The sequence below is a fragment of the Dendrobates tinctorius genome, unplaced genomic scaffold (assembly GCF_039654945.1).
Source record: "Dendrobates tinctorius isolate UK_male_01 unplaced genomic scaffold, ASM3965494v1 ptg000241l, whole genome shotgun sequence".
NCBI classification, from domain to species: domain Eukaryota; kingdom Metazoa; phylum Chordata; class Amphibia; order Anura; family Dendrobatidae; genus Dendrobates; species Dendrobates tinctorius.
The window spans coordinates 30,146,815-30,162,413 of record NW_027361908.1 but is presented as its reverse complement, the minus strand read 5'-3'; the positions used below and the strand labels follow the sequence as shown (position 1 = coordinate 30,162,413).

Here is a 15,599-nt window from a genome sequence, read left to right as displayed (position 1 = left end):
CACTTTTCATCCTCCCCCTCCTACTACATACCAGCAACCTGCCCAGTACCAGCAACCTCCCCAGTACCAGCAACCTCCCCAGTACCAGTCATCTCCCCACTTCCAGCAACCTGCCCCGTACCAAACTCCTTCCCCGTACCAAACTCCTTCCCCGTACCAAACTCCTTCCCCATACAACTTTCCATCAACATCATCTGCTCCTACAGTCCCTGCCCAACCCTCCACTCCACCACCCACCACCTCTTCTGCTTCCCACATGTCCACCCATTCTGTAGTTTTTTCCACACCTTCACCTCTAACTGTTCCTTCCCCACCACGATCCCAGTCCTCTCTCCACACACCCAGTGTCGAAGTGTCCCGCAGCCCCTCCAGCAGTATTTCCACCCCACAATACACAGAATTGTAATGTGTGTTTTTTAATAAAAATGCCCATTGGGTTTAAAACCTTTATTAAAAAAGTTTTTTGCACTTTAAAAAATTTAAAAAAAAAAAAAATTTTAAATAAAAGTTAAATTATCGTTTCACAATGGTTGTCTGTCTTTTCTTTCTGCGGCGAACTATGTTTAAAAAAAAGGTTAAATACAGGGTATTTCAAAGGTAAAAAGGTATTCAAAACCAGGTATATAACTGTGGGTAAATTTTAGCTTTTTGCCACAGTTGTGTTCCTGGTTGTGTTTGAAGCAAAGTATTTCACCTAAAAAGTTGTGTTTATTGTTGGTGATTTCCTAACAATGTACACAACTTTTGTTAAAAGGTGAAATACTTTGCATAAAACACAACCAGGTACACACCTGTGGCCTAAAGCTAAAAATAGTAAGACCATGACAAGATAGCCAACTTTGGTTGGCAAAGGTATATACTGTTGGTCCAGAAGGTACACAAGTTTGGTTAGGGCACAAATCTTTCACACTCTGTCATCCTGCCAGTGTACTCTGCCTTGAGGGGCCACAAGGGTCAATTTTAAAAACCGGATCCGGCGTAATCCGTTGAAAAAACGGATAGAAAAACGGATGAACCGGATGAGACGGATCCGGTTTTGTCTGTCAAGAACAAGACGGATCCGGCAGAAAACCGGATCCGGCACATCAGGTTTTACAAAACATTTGCCGGATCCGGCATTCCGGCACGACGCCGGATCGCGCCTGACGCCGAAAACCTGATGTGTGAAAGTAGCCTGAGTCACCAGAAAATTGAAACGTGTAAAGAACAATGCCCAGCGAGCCTGCCTAGGAGACAGACGCTTGGCCGACTCCAGATAGAGCAGGTTCTTATGGTCGGTGATGACTATGACCTGGTGAGCCGCCCCCTCCAAGAAGTGTCGCCATTCCTCAAAAGCCAATTTGATGGCCAACAACTCCCTGTTGCCGATATCATAATTCCGTTCGGCCGGCGAAAGCTTCTTGGAGAAGTAGGCGCATGGATGCATATCGCTCAAAGATGAGCCCTGTGACAGTACTGCCCCCACTCCCACCTCAGACGCATCAACCTCCACCACAAAAGGTTTAGACACGTCCGGTTGCACCAGAATGGGGGCTGAAGCAAAACTGTTCTTCAGACGCTCAAATGCACGTATCGCCACCTCAGACCAGCTAGTCAGGTCGGTACCTTTTTTTGTCATGTCCGTGAGCGGTTTGGCTATAGTAGAAAAGTGTTTTATAAATTTCCTATAATAATTAGCAAACCCAAGGAACCGCTGGAGCGCTTTCAGATTATCAGGCCTTTCCCATTGTAGCACCGCTTGCACCTTAGCGGTGTCCATTTTAAACCCTGCGGCGGACACAATATATCCCAAAAAAGGCAACTCCTGAACAAAAAATAAGCATTTTTTCCAGCTTAGCATAGAGCTTATTCTCACGGAGCAACTGTAACACCTGCCTGACATGCTCTAAATGAGTGTCCCGGTCGCTCGAATAAATGAGGATATCATCCAGGTATACAATCACAAATTTCCCCAGGACATGAGCAAATACATCATTAATAAAATGTTGGAAAACAGCAGGCGAGGTTGTCAACCCAAATGGCATAACCAGGCTCTCAAAATGACCCTCAGGAGTGTTAAAGGCCGTCTTCCACTCATCCCCCTGACGGACCCTTATGAGGTTATACGCCCCCCTGAGGTCAAGCTTGGAAAACCACTTTGCCCCCGCCACCTGGTTGAACAAATCAGGGATCAAAGGCATCGGGTATGGATCACGGATCGTAATCTGGTTTAACTCCCGGAAATCCAGACACGGCCGTAACCCCCCATCTTTCTTCTTAATGAAGAAAAACCCCGCTGCTACAGGCGAGGACGAAGGCCGGATGTGTCCTTTGCTCAGACTCTCCGCAATGTAGTCTTTCAGAGCTTGTCTCTCTGGACCAGAAATATTAAACATCCTGGCCTTAGGTAATTTGGCCCCGGGTTTTAACCTAATCGCACAGTCATAGGCTCTATGTGGAGGCAGTTCTGAGCAACCCTTCTCAGAGAAAACATCCGCGAAATCCTGCAAAGCCTCCGGAAGGCTGGGCGTCACGGCGGACACACATGTGGCCAAGCAATTGTCCTGGCAAAAACCACTCCATTGGACTATGTCCTGAGTTTTCCAATCAATCACTGGGTTGTGCCTGGACAACCATGGAAAACCCAAGACCATCTGTGCTGGGAGATTACGGAGGACCCTACATGTAACCCACTCCGAATGTAGGACCCCAATGTGGAGTTTCACCTCAGCCACAAACTCCGTAATCTCCCCCTGAGGGAGGGGAGCGGCATTAATGGTAACTACCTGAATAGGATGAGGGAGTTTTTCGATCTTAAACCCGGCAGTGCATGCAAACTCCTCATCTATGAGATTGGTGGCGGAACCGCTATCCACAAACACTGATATTGGTAGCTCTCTGCCCGCGATAATAACCTTGGCAGGGAGCATACATTGAGATACCATCATGGAGGATATGCATACGCTCAGTTGGGTCTCCTCCATACCCACTGAGCTTAGTAGTTTTCCGCCGGTGTGACCTTCTTCGGTAGCACAGGACAAGCGTTCACATAATGATTCCTTTTACCACAGTAAAAACATGCTCCGGGCTTCGTGAACCCAGGGACGTGACGCTTAACCTGTGACACCCCCGCAATTTGCATAGGTTCAGTGGGCTCACCTGCAGCAACCACACTTGCACCCCTGCTTTCCCCCAGGGGTAGCGTCTCCTGTGCCCCTGACGCAAACGGCGATCAATACGTATAACCAAACTCATGGCAGACTCCAACGATGCAGGAGTCTCATACATCAGGAGGGCCTGTTTAACTCTTCCTGAAACCCCATGAATAAACTGACTCCGCAGCGCTGGGTCGTTCCACTGTGTGTCTACTGCCCAACGGCGAAATTCGGAGCAATAGTCTTCCGCCATACGTTCCCCCTGACGGAGGGCACGGATTTTAGATTCTGCTAGAGCTAATCTGTCGGGATCATCATAAATGAGCCCGAGAGCAGAAAAAACATTATCGACAGAATGAAATGTAGCAGAGTCAGCTGGTAAGGAAAATGCCCATGCTTGGGGGTCCCCACTCAGTAATGATAACACCAGGCCCACCCGCTGAGCCTCATTACCTAAGGAGACCGGGCGCATACGGAAGTATAACTTGCAGGCCTCCCGAAATATGACAAATTTGCTGCGTTCCCCTGAGAATTGTTCTGGCAGCGGGATCTTTGGCTCTGCACCGACACCTGCAGATGCCGTTTGCACCTTCGCTACTACCAGGCCCTGCTGCTGAACTGCCCCTTTCAACTCTGAGACCTGTAAGGACAGCGCCGCCAACTGGCGGGTTATGGAATCCATGGGATCCATGGACTCCTGAAAAATGTGGGCCGATTATAATGTCACGCGGGGCTTAGGTCAACTAAGGCAGAAATACCCGGGGCCCCTGTGATGTCCCTTTAACTAGGGGAAACCCTGTCTGACCCTCAACCCAGGGTCTTTGCTGAAGGTGCAAATGCCTGAGCCTCCACCCTTTCCTTATCTCCTGCTCAGCCCTAAGCTTAACCCTCCACCCTCCACCCAGTGAGGAGACAAACCACCAATGCCCCAAACAATAAAGACAGACAGGGAGAACTTAAACTGCACCGCGCCGCATACACACAGGACTATACAGTAATGTGAACAGGGCACAACAAAACACAAATATGGGAAGGCGAGAAGGTAACAATGGATCATACGACACCAGATATGAATCTCTCTCTCTCTCTCCAACACCTCCACTCCAGACCGGAACCACTTGGTATGACACACAAGCTATAATCGGCGACGCCCATAGGCCAGCACGACTATTTAAAGACCGTGGGCGTGACCAAACATCCAACCTGATCTTCAGCTAGATTAACAATCTCTCTAATATTAGAAAGGGTCAAATGTAATCTCATGTATATATATCCCTTAAAAATGATACTTTATTCATTAAAAACCACAAATGTGGTAAACACCAACGAAGTGACAAAAATAAAGAAAAAGAAAAGTGTTCAAGCAGAAACCACTCTAAGGTGACACCTAAGAGTCCCTGATATGATCCTGAGCTGAAGTCTACCTGTCCGCAGAGGTTGGCACCCTAGGGGGGAACGTTGTGGCGCCCCCGCTCAACGATGACTGTCCCTAGGGGCCCTGGTATACCCTACAGCCGCTAGTGGTCACCTCTACCCGATGATAAAAGGGGACCTCTACTGCTAGACAGAGACCAATCTGCTCTAAAGAGGGCCCTGTGTCCCAAAGAAAAGAAGTTAAAAATAGAGAACACATATGGCATCAGGTGGTGTAATCAAATACTCAATTGCATAATGATGTCACCAATATTGACAATGGGGCATCATATATACACTAATGGGAGTCATAAACCGGACACTTTAGATACACTCCTTATTGCCACAATCTCACAGCTGTATGGTCTCTTCACATAAAGAGAAAAGATATATATAATGCTGGCAATTTGACCAGTGTAGCACCGGATAAAGGATAGTGTCCCCTTATAAAATCAATTGACATCCCAATAGAAAAATAGCCCAATAGAAAAATAAACACAGAGCTGCCACAGCGATACTCATCTGTGTTCATCACCACCAGCCATCAAATGGTTAACGCCTCAACGCGTTTCGCCTGAGTAGCCTCATCAGGAGGCCCGATAATACAATATCTTGTGTCCCATAACGGTGCAGAAGCCAACCGATGCTCATCAAAGTTCCTCCTTTTAAGCCCGCCTCTAAGACCGCATATGCTCCGCCCACTCGTGTGACATAGCAGCGCTAAGCACCTATTGCGGTGTCCCTACTATATTATCAAGCAGCACTAGACAGACCCAGGTGTTCCGATTGGCTGTCAGGACCCACATGTAGCGTCACTCAGGGACAACCAATCGGGTCTCTTCAGGTATCCCAGCACTATCCAATCGCTGGAGCCGAGACAAACTACATGGTCTGACGTGCGCAGCGTCACTTCTAGAGAACCAATAGGCAGTCTCGCAGCTCTCTCCAATCGCTGCGGATGAAACATACTGCCAGGTCTGACGTGCAGCGCACGCACATGTGATTCACAGAGAATGTTACACTCCCCCATCTTGAAAGGATGCGCCACACACAATACCACAGTTCACCATTATGTATATATATTTTATATGACCAAGTTGCACTCTTCACTAGCTTAACAGTTGTGTCTTATATATACACTGTGCATTAATAGTTCAAATATACATACAAATAAACCGCAACTGATGCTAACTAGTGTGAACAAGCGTCAGAATGCGTATTTCTTATCAAATACATATAATCAAAAGACTTTTTTTGTATATATCAACTGGTATTATAAATTGCTCAAAGTCCAATGGGGAGTGAGTTAGCGTAGGGCAATAAAAGGGGGAACATTTATATATATATAATGATCCATGACAATACATGGGAATCCCAAATAGACGGGAAACAAAAGACAAAATCTGGAAGGTCAATACCCTCAAAAGAGGAGATCACACTATTCAATTATGGCTTATAAGAAACAGGCAAACGACAATTGGTCATTCAGTCCCCTCGGCTCCAAGGACTCCATCCTGAATATCCATTCACACTCTCTCTTCAGAATATTCTTATCCACATTCCCTCCTCTGGGGTTCACATTCACAACTTCTATAATACAGAATTTAATTTCACCGGGGTCACCTCTATGACATATCCACATGTGTTTAGCAAGTGGGGTGTCTCTTTGATTTCTAATATCCCCCATATGTTCTCCTACTCTCCTTCTGAATTCTCTCCTTGTCTTCCCTATATAATTTTTTGGGCAAGAGCAAATGGCCATATAGACAACCCCCGTGGTCTTGCAGTTAGAAAAATCTCGTTGATAAAAAGTCTTGCCAGTGCTTGCACTACAAAAGGACTTCCCCGGTCTCATATATTTACAATAACTGCAATCCCCACATTTGAAGAAGCCACAAGGTCTCCTATCCAGCCACGTGCCACTCACCACTGGCCTCCTGTACTGACTATGGACCAACATATCTCTGATGGATTTACCCTTTCTGAACGTAATGTTGGGGCGCTCACCGATCACATCCTTTAAATCCGGATCCAATCTGAGAACGTCCCAATGTTTGGACAGGACCTTTCTGACCTCCTGATGTTTGACATCAAAAGTCCCAATGACCCTTATTTGTTCCATAGAGTCCCCTATCTCACGTTTCTGCAGCAGTTTTTGTCTGTCTGCTTTATTTGCAAATTCATATGCTGTGTCTAAAATATGTTTAGGGTAACCCTTATCCTTGAAGCGGCAAAACATATCCCCAGCTTGTTTCTGGAAGAGATCATTCCTCGAGCAATTCCTCCTAAGTCGGAGGAATTGTCCCTTCGGAATTCCTCTCTTGAGAGGGACTGGATGGTTGCTCTGCCAATGTAACAAACTATTTGTGCTCGTCGGTTTACGAAAAATGCTTGTGGAGATCCCTCCCATCAGATCTTTTTTGATTCTAATATCCAAAAATGGTATTTCAGTTTTGTGAATTTCTGAGGTAAACCTCAGATTCACATCATTTTGGTTCAATTCTTTTACGAATTCTTCAAATTGATTCTTTTCCCCTGTCCATATTACAAAGACATCATCTATAAATCTATACCACATGGAAATCATTCCGTGCCACCACTTTTCTTCCCCTCCGAACACGATAGTCTCCTCCCACCAGCCCAGGAACAAATTAGCATACGACGGGGCACAGGGGCACCCCATCACAGTGCCCCTGAGCTGGTGGTAGAATTTGCCATCAAAGTAGAATGCATTATGGGTCAAAATGAACCGTAGGAGAGATGTCAAAAAGATGTTATGCCCCCTACATGCTATTGACCTCTGGTTAAGGAAGTGTCCAACACCCCGGATCCCTGCTTCGTGTGGTATATTGCTATAGAGGGCTTCTATATCGATGGAAGCCAACCAGGCATTTCCTTCCAGATGTACGCCCTCTAGCTTTAGTAATAGATCTGAGGTGTCCCTCAGATATGATGGAATAGAGACCACAAAGGGGCGTAATAACTGATCAATATAGAGACCACTGTTTTGTGTCAATGAATCCACCCCTGATACAATCGGTCTCCCCTTTAGAGGGTTCAGGCCTTTATGTATCTTTGGTAATGTATAAAACGTGGCTATTAATGGAAACTTAGGAAGAATAAAATCAAATTCTACCTTCGAGATTAAACCATCCCCCAGGGCCGTATCCAAAAGGATTGTCAGTTCTTCCTTATAAGTGGTCATAGGATTAACCCTTAGCACCTCATAAGTGGAATCATCTTGCAAAATAGCATAAGACATTTTACGATACTCATTATGATTCAAGATAATCAAATTTCCCCCTTTATCGGAGGGCTTCACAACTATTTGCTCATTCTTCTTGAGGGCCTCAAGTGCTGAGCGCTCACTTGTCATTAAGTTATCATTATTTTCCCAATCTGGTGCTGTTAATCTCTTAAGGTCCCTCTCCACCAACCGGGCGAATATATCAATATTCCCCATGTCACCTTGAGGTGGCATCTTTTCACTTTTATTTCTTAAAGTGGAAAAGGGACCCTTTCCAGCAGCAGGGGTTCTATTATTTTCATTCAAAAGTCCAAGGAGCGCCTCATACCCTTCAATATCTTCCTCACTGAGGCCTTGTTGTTTACAAGCCTCTCGGCTATTGTGTCTAAAAAACTTCTTCCACTTTAATTTCCTGCAAAACAGGTTTAAATCCTTGACCCACTCAAAACAATTGAACTTGTTTGTTGGCACAAAATTGAGGCCTCTCGAGAGGACACTCTGCTCGTCCCTGGTAAGAATGTGCGAGGAAAGATTCACAATCTGCCCCCTTATTGGTTGAACCGGGTTCTTAATTGATAACCCGTCCTCGCACCTTGTTCCAAAAAAGGGAACAAGGAAGAGGAGGGAGCCAAGGCAGAGGATTGAACAGGACCAGATGCCAAACTGGAACTTATAAACGGGGTGGGTGTTTGTGTTCCTCCCCTGTGTTGTCCTCTTCCCTTTCTCCCAGATCTTCCCCTCCCCCTCTGCCATCTTTGTTTCGACACTGTCTCTCTATAGTGATATAGACCACCTGGTGTTCTCTCCGTCCTTTCTGTATCAGAAGTATCAATATCAGAGGACGAGACTTCAGACTGTCTTTCTTTCTGATAATTGAACACCTGGTTTTCATTAAAATCTCTCAGATCCCTATGAAATTGAAGATGCTTACGTTCTTTCAGCAGAGCCTGATATCTCTCAACAGAGGTTTGTAATAACCCCTCCCTTCTATTGAAGTCGGGATCCCCTTTAAATTTCAGGACTCGTTCAATCAGTTTGTTCAACTCCCCAGTAGCCTTCTCAAATACCTTCTCTTCCTCTGACAACAAAATTTGCATGAATCTAAGGGACGACTCAATAGATTCCTTAATCCACACATTCATAAGATCTGATGAGGCAATTCTGGGGGAGGGATTAATATTTATCCTCAAACCCCTTGGGATGATCTGATTTTTAAGATAATTCTCCAATGTCCTTATCTCCCACCAAGATTTCAAAAATTCTTTATATCCCCCATAAACCTCATTAAACAAATTCTTAAGAGCCAAAGGGCCAGTACCATTCTCAGATGGCCCTGCTATGTTGAATGCCTGATTTGCATCTTCTAGCCATAAATCTGAATTAATGGGGCCTGCGAGGAAACTAGCCATTCCAGATTCGAATAACAACAATCTCTCATATAATATTAGAAAGGGTCAAATGTAATCTCATGTATATATATCCCTTAAAAATGATACTTTATTCATTAAAAACCACAAATGTGGTAAACACCAACGAAGTGACAAAAATAAAGAAAAAGAAAAGTGTTCAAGCAGAAACCACTCTAAGGTGACACCTAAGAGTCCCTGATATGATCCTGAGCTGAAGTCTACCTGTCCGCGGAGGTTGGCACCCTAGGGGGGAAAGTTGTGGCGCCCCCGCTCAACGATGACTGTCCCTAGGGGCCCTGGTATACCCTACAGCCGCTAGTGGTCACCTCTACCCGATGATAAAAGGGGACCTCTACTGCTAGACAGAGACCAATCTGCTCTAAAGAGGGCCCTGTGTCCCAAAGAAAAGAAGTTAAAAATAGAGAACACATATGGCATCAGGTGGTGTAATCAAATACTCAATTGCATAATGATGTCACCAATATTGACAATGGGGCATCATATATACACTAATGGGAGTCATAAACCGGACACTTTAGATACACTCCTTATTGCCACAATCTCACAGCTGTACGGTCTCTTCACATAAAGAGAAAAGATATATATAATGCTGGCAATTTGACCAGTGTAGCACCGGATAAAGGATAGTGTCCCCTTATAAAATCAATTGACATCCCAATAGAAAAATAGCCCAATAGAAAAATAAACACAGAGCTGCCACAGCGATACTCATCTGTGTTCATCACCACCAGCCATCAAATGGTTAATGCCTCAACGCGTTTCGCCTGAGTAGGCTCATCAGGAGGCCCGATAATACAATATCTTGTGTCCCATAACGGTACAGAAGCCAACCGATGCTCATCAAAGTTCCTCCTTTTAAGCCCGCCGCTAAGACCGCATATGCTCCGCCCACTCGTGTGACATAGCAGCGCTAAGCGCCTATTGCGGTGTCCCTACTATATTATCAAGCAGCACTAGACAGACCCAGGTGTTCCGATTGGCTGTCAGGACCCACATGTAGCGTCACTCAGGGACAACCAATCGGGTCTCTTCAGGTATCCCAGCACTATCCAATCGCTGGAGCCGAGACAAACTACATGGTCTGACGTGCGCAGCGTCATTTCTAGAGAACCAATAGGCAGTCTCGCAGCTCTCTCCAATCGCTGCGGATGAAACATACTGCCAGGTCTGACGTGCAGCGCACGCACATGTGATTCACAGAGAATGTTACACTCCCCCATCTTGAAAGGATGCGCCACACACAATACCACAGTTCACCATTATGTATATATTTTATATGACCAAGTTGCACTCTTCACTAGCTTAACAGTTGTGTCTTATATATACACTGTGCATTAATAGTTCAAATATACATACAAATAAACCGCAACTGACGCTAACTAGTGTGAACAAGCGTCAGAATGCGTATTTCTTATCAAATACATATAATCAAAAGACTTTTTTTGTATATATCAACTGGTATTATAAATTGCTCAAAGTCCAATGGGGAGTGAGTTAGCGTAGGGCAATAAAAGGGGGAACATTTATATATATATAATGATCCATGACAATACATGGGAATCCCAAATAGACGGGAAACAAAAGACAAAATCTGGAAGGTCAATATCCTCAAAAGAGGAGATCACACTATTCAATTATGGCTTATAAGAAACAGGCAAACGACAATTGGTCATTCAGTCCCCTCGGCTCCAAGGACTCCATCCTGAATATCCATTCACACTCTCTCTTCAGAATATTCTTATCCACATTCCCTCCTCTGGGGTTCACATTCACAACTTCTATAATACAGAATTTAATTTCACCGGGGTCACCTCTATGACATATCCACATGTGTTTAGCAAGTGGGGTGTCTCTTTGATTTCTAATATCCCCCATATGTTCTCCTACTCTCCTTCTGAATTCTCTCCTTGTCTTCCCTATATAATTTTTTGGGCAAGAGCAAATGGCCATATAGACAACCCCCGTGGTCTTGCAGTTAGAAAAATCGGGCTTAAAAGGAGGAACTTTGATGAGCATCGGTTGGCTTCTGCACCGTTATGGGACACAAGATATTGTATTATCGGGCCTCCTGATGAGCCTACTCAGGCGAAACGCGTTGAGGCGTTAACCATTTGATGGCTGGTGGTGATGAACACAGATGAGTATCGCTGTGGCAGCTCTGTGTTTATTTTTCTATTGGGCTATTTTTCTATTGGGATGTCAAATGATTTTATAAGGGGACACTATCCTTTATCCGGTGCTACACTGGTCAAATTGCCAGCATTACATATATCTTTTCTCTTTATGTGAAGAGACCGTACAGCTGTGAGATTGTGGCAATAAGGAGTGTATCTAAAGTGTCCGGTTTATGACTCCCATTAGTGTATATATGATGCCCCATTGTCAATATTGGTGACATCATTATGCAATTGAGTATTTGATTACACCACCTGATGCCATATGTGTTCTCTATTTTTAACTTCTTTTCTTTGGGACACAGGGCCCTCTTTAGAGCAGATTGGTCTCTGTCTAGCAGTAGAGGTCCCCTTTTATCATCGGGTAGAGGTGACCACTAGCGGCTGTAGGGTATACCAGGGCCCCTAGGGACAGTCATCGTTGAGCGGGGGCGCCACAACGTTCCCCCCTAGGGTGCCAACCTCCGCGGACAGGTAGACTTCAGCTCAGGATCATATCAGGGACTCTTAGGTGTCACCTTAGAGTGGTTTCTGCTTGAACACTTTTCTTTTTCTTTATTTTTGTCACTTCGTTGGTGTTTACCACATTTGTGGTTTTTAATGAATAAAGTATCATTTTTAAGGGATATATATACATCAGCTAGATTAACCCCCGATAGCCTGAGAAACTCAAGCCGGTGCCACTGAGGCTATAGTGGACGGAGGTGGAACTACCTCTGCCTGCCGGACGCTGTGGTGTGAATAGCGTCCGACATGACACCTAGCTGCTTCAGGGCCTTTTTCATATCAGCTGGTTGGCTTATGTCTTTGATAGGGTTTGGGCAGATTGCAGACAGCAGCCTTCCTTTCCTTTCCTATCTAGGTAGTTTTGGGGCCCCGTCTTTGCTCAGTCTATCTTTCTGTCTGTGTTAGTATTTTCATCTTGCTTCACCGTCATTATATGTTGGGGGCTGTCTATTGCTTTGGGGTCTGCTCTGGGGCAGTTTAGATTTCCCCTTTCTTTCTTTAGGCCTATGTATTTCTCCGGCTGTGATCGAGGGGTCTAGGGCATCGTAGGAACCCCCCACGGCTACTGCTAGTTGTGTTGATAGGTTCAGGGGTCTGCAATCTGATAGTTGCCAACTTCTCTGGTTTTCTGGACTTAGCTTGTATTTCTGCTTTTGCCTCCTACGGTGACTCATTCATAACAGCAATGGGCTCGAATGTAGCCCCCCTGTATGCAAATTGCTATATAGCCGATTTTGAGGCCACTATCATCTACAAGAATACTCTTTTTCTAGAGAATGTTCTTATCTGGAAACGTTATATTGATGATATCTTTTGCATATGGGGGGGGCTCAGCTGATTCCTTGAGCGATTTTCTCACCCTACTTAATTCCTCATGGCCCGGTCTTAGTTTTACAGTCACATATGACCTCAATCAGATCAGTTTTTTGGATACATTGGTCATTAAGGATGACAATGGTCATCTTAGCACGGATATATAAACAAAAAAAAACAACCGCAACAGTCTGCTCCACAATAGTCTACATCCACCTGCTATGAAAAATTCAATCCCTAGATCACAATTCCAGAGGATCAAAAGGATTGTAACAGATGAAACTTTGCAATCAACACGTCTCAGTGAAATGCATATCAAATTCAGTGAGAGGGGCTATCCTGAGCATGTATTGACCAAATCCAACCAAGAAACCCCCAGAACCCATAATACTTCCAGTAAACATATACCATTTGTACATACTTATCAACCCTTTGCATACAAACTACTCCGTTCCATCCGTCAACAATGGCATTTACTTAAAGAGGCGCACCCAGATATTGCCAAATTTAACCAACCTTTTCTCCCTTGTTTTAAAAGGGCGGCCAACTTACGGGATAAAATGGTTAAAGCAGACATACACAGGAATTCGACTCCATCTACCCAACGGTTCTTACATAAACCAAAATCTGGTACCTTCCCATGCCTCAACTGCAACCAATGTAGTAGTGTTATTAAGGGTGTCGTAATTCACCACCCACACTCAGGCAAAACCTTCAAAATCAGGGATTTCTCAACCTGCGATACCTCACATGTTGTTTATTTGATCAAATGTCCATGTGGACTTGCTTATGTAGGTGAAACCACCCAACCTGTGAAAGATCGAATTTCTAAGCACAAGTCCACAATCAGATGCAGAAACTTGTTACCCATTCCTTATCATTTCATTACCCATAATCACAAAATTTCCCAACTTCGTTTCCAGGTAATTGAACACCTAGGAGAGGAGGTGACCGCATAAAAACCCTCACAATGCGTGAAGCTTATTGGATTCACACGTTGGGTACCTTAAGACCACGCGGATTAAACTGCGATTATGATTTACTAGCATTTGTCTAATGCATACTGTTAATCAATTACCTGTTTTCCATATATTTTCCTGATTTTGCATATTTTCCTGATTTTGTTTATTTTCCTGATCTTGTATATTTTCCTGGTATTATTCTATTGCATGCCGATTACTAATTGTCTCTTATCATTTTTCAGAGCCGCCTATATTGACTATCTGTTCCGTTTGGATCCTTGTCCTCTGACTCTCCTCTTCATTTATCACCATTCTCCACACTGAATAGTGAATAGTAGCCACCACCTATCCTACTCTAATGGATGCTGTAATGAGCCTCAGAATACTTCTGCACTTCTAAGATGGCCGCTGGAACACATTCTGCCTCCCAGACCTCACTTTGAATACAGGAAATCCTCCTCTTATTCATTATTGGGCTCCAATATGGCTGCTGGAACGCATGTGGAGCACAAGCTCTCACTGCCCTCACTTCCTACTGACTGCCATTGGTCCTAGCAAATTGTTTGTCCCTCCCCTTCCTCGCTTATACAGAGCCCCCCACATGTTCACACACAGCTGACCAACAGTGGATTCTGGGTCGCTGATGTCTGCATGACACCCCCACCCAGGTGAGCCTGTAACCCCCTTCATACCGGAATCTGTACTTTCATTGCTTTGGACCAATTTTTATGGCTAGTTATTTCCTTCACTAGGTACTATTTGATTCAGGTTCCATGCCCAGAGCCTAGTGCATGACCAGGCACATTTAAAGTGGTAGGCCTCCTTTTTCATCTTGTTCACTATGCCCTCCAATTTATGTATATTTAGTCTGATGTCCTTAACTCCACTTATTTACCTTTTTAGACTATGGTGTCACTTCTATTATCGCACTGAATGCGATTAACTACTATACTGCAATCTGGTATGTCTCTAATTTTTTTTGTGCAATGTAATGGTAGTTTCATGCCACATTAAGCGAATCTGACTGTTCAATTCTGACATGACCTTATGTCTAGATATTACCTTGTCATTCTAGATTGCCCAATCCTGCATATACTTCATTTTATTTGTTTTTGCTGTAATTTTCATTGATATATATTCATTGTCAATTATATGCTGTATATATTTTTTTCACTTATAGTTACTGATGAAGGCCAGTGAGGCCGAAACGTCTATTATTTTCTGGCTGCATTAAAAAATCCAAAAAAATATTCTAGAAGTTGAGTGCCAAGTTTTCTTTATTATTCATGTATGGTGTGGGGCCCTACTTGAGCAACTTTTGAAGTTGTGCATACACTGTTTTTCCTTTACTCATATTCACACGCTGACAGAATGAAGAAGATGGAGAACATTTTTTCTCCATCTTTTCTTCATCCAAAAGAATTGCATCACAATGTGATCACACTCTGATCAAACTCTGATCAGAGTTTATTCAGATTGTGATTTGCATAATCGACTTGATTCTCTCGGATGAGAGAATACACGGTTGTCTGTACTTAGCCTAATAGTTATATTTGATCTTTGTTAAACTCTTGGTGTTTGTTTTGGCTGGTTCCAGGTACTGATCAAAACATTTACATGTAGCCTTAGTAGTGTTGAGCATTCCGATACTGCAGTATCGGGTTTCGGCCGATATTCGCTGTATCGGAGTTCTGGTACTGAGTTCCGATACTTTTAGAATATTGAATACCGGAATCGGAAGTTCCCATAATGCAATCAGCCAGTTTGATTTTATTCAGCCAATGAGGAATCCTAAGAAGTGTGGGCACATACTGTTATGCATGTTAGGCATGTTAACTAATGGCATGGCTGTGATTGGCTGCGAGCAGACCACCCGGCTGCTCCTCCCCCAGACACACGCTGAACAGTGATCTATGGAA

General features: G+C 44.2%; 1 long non-coding RNA gene across 1 annotated transcript in view; it reads left to right on the top strand.

Annotated features, from left to right (window-relative positions):
• Window positions 1-14,842, top strand: part of LOC141060586 (uncharacterized) — a 154,875-nt gene extending 140,033 nt beyond the window's left edge. The window contains exon 3 of the long non-coding RNA XR_012222728.1: window positions 13,923-14,842. This is a non-coding gene — a long non-coding RNA (uncharacterized lncRNA). The remainder of the gene's footprint in view (window positions 1-13,922) is intronic.
• The last annotated feature ends 757 nt before the right edge of the window (window positions 14,843-15,599 follow it).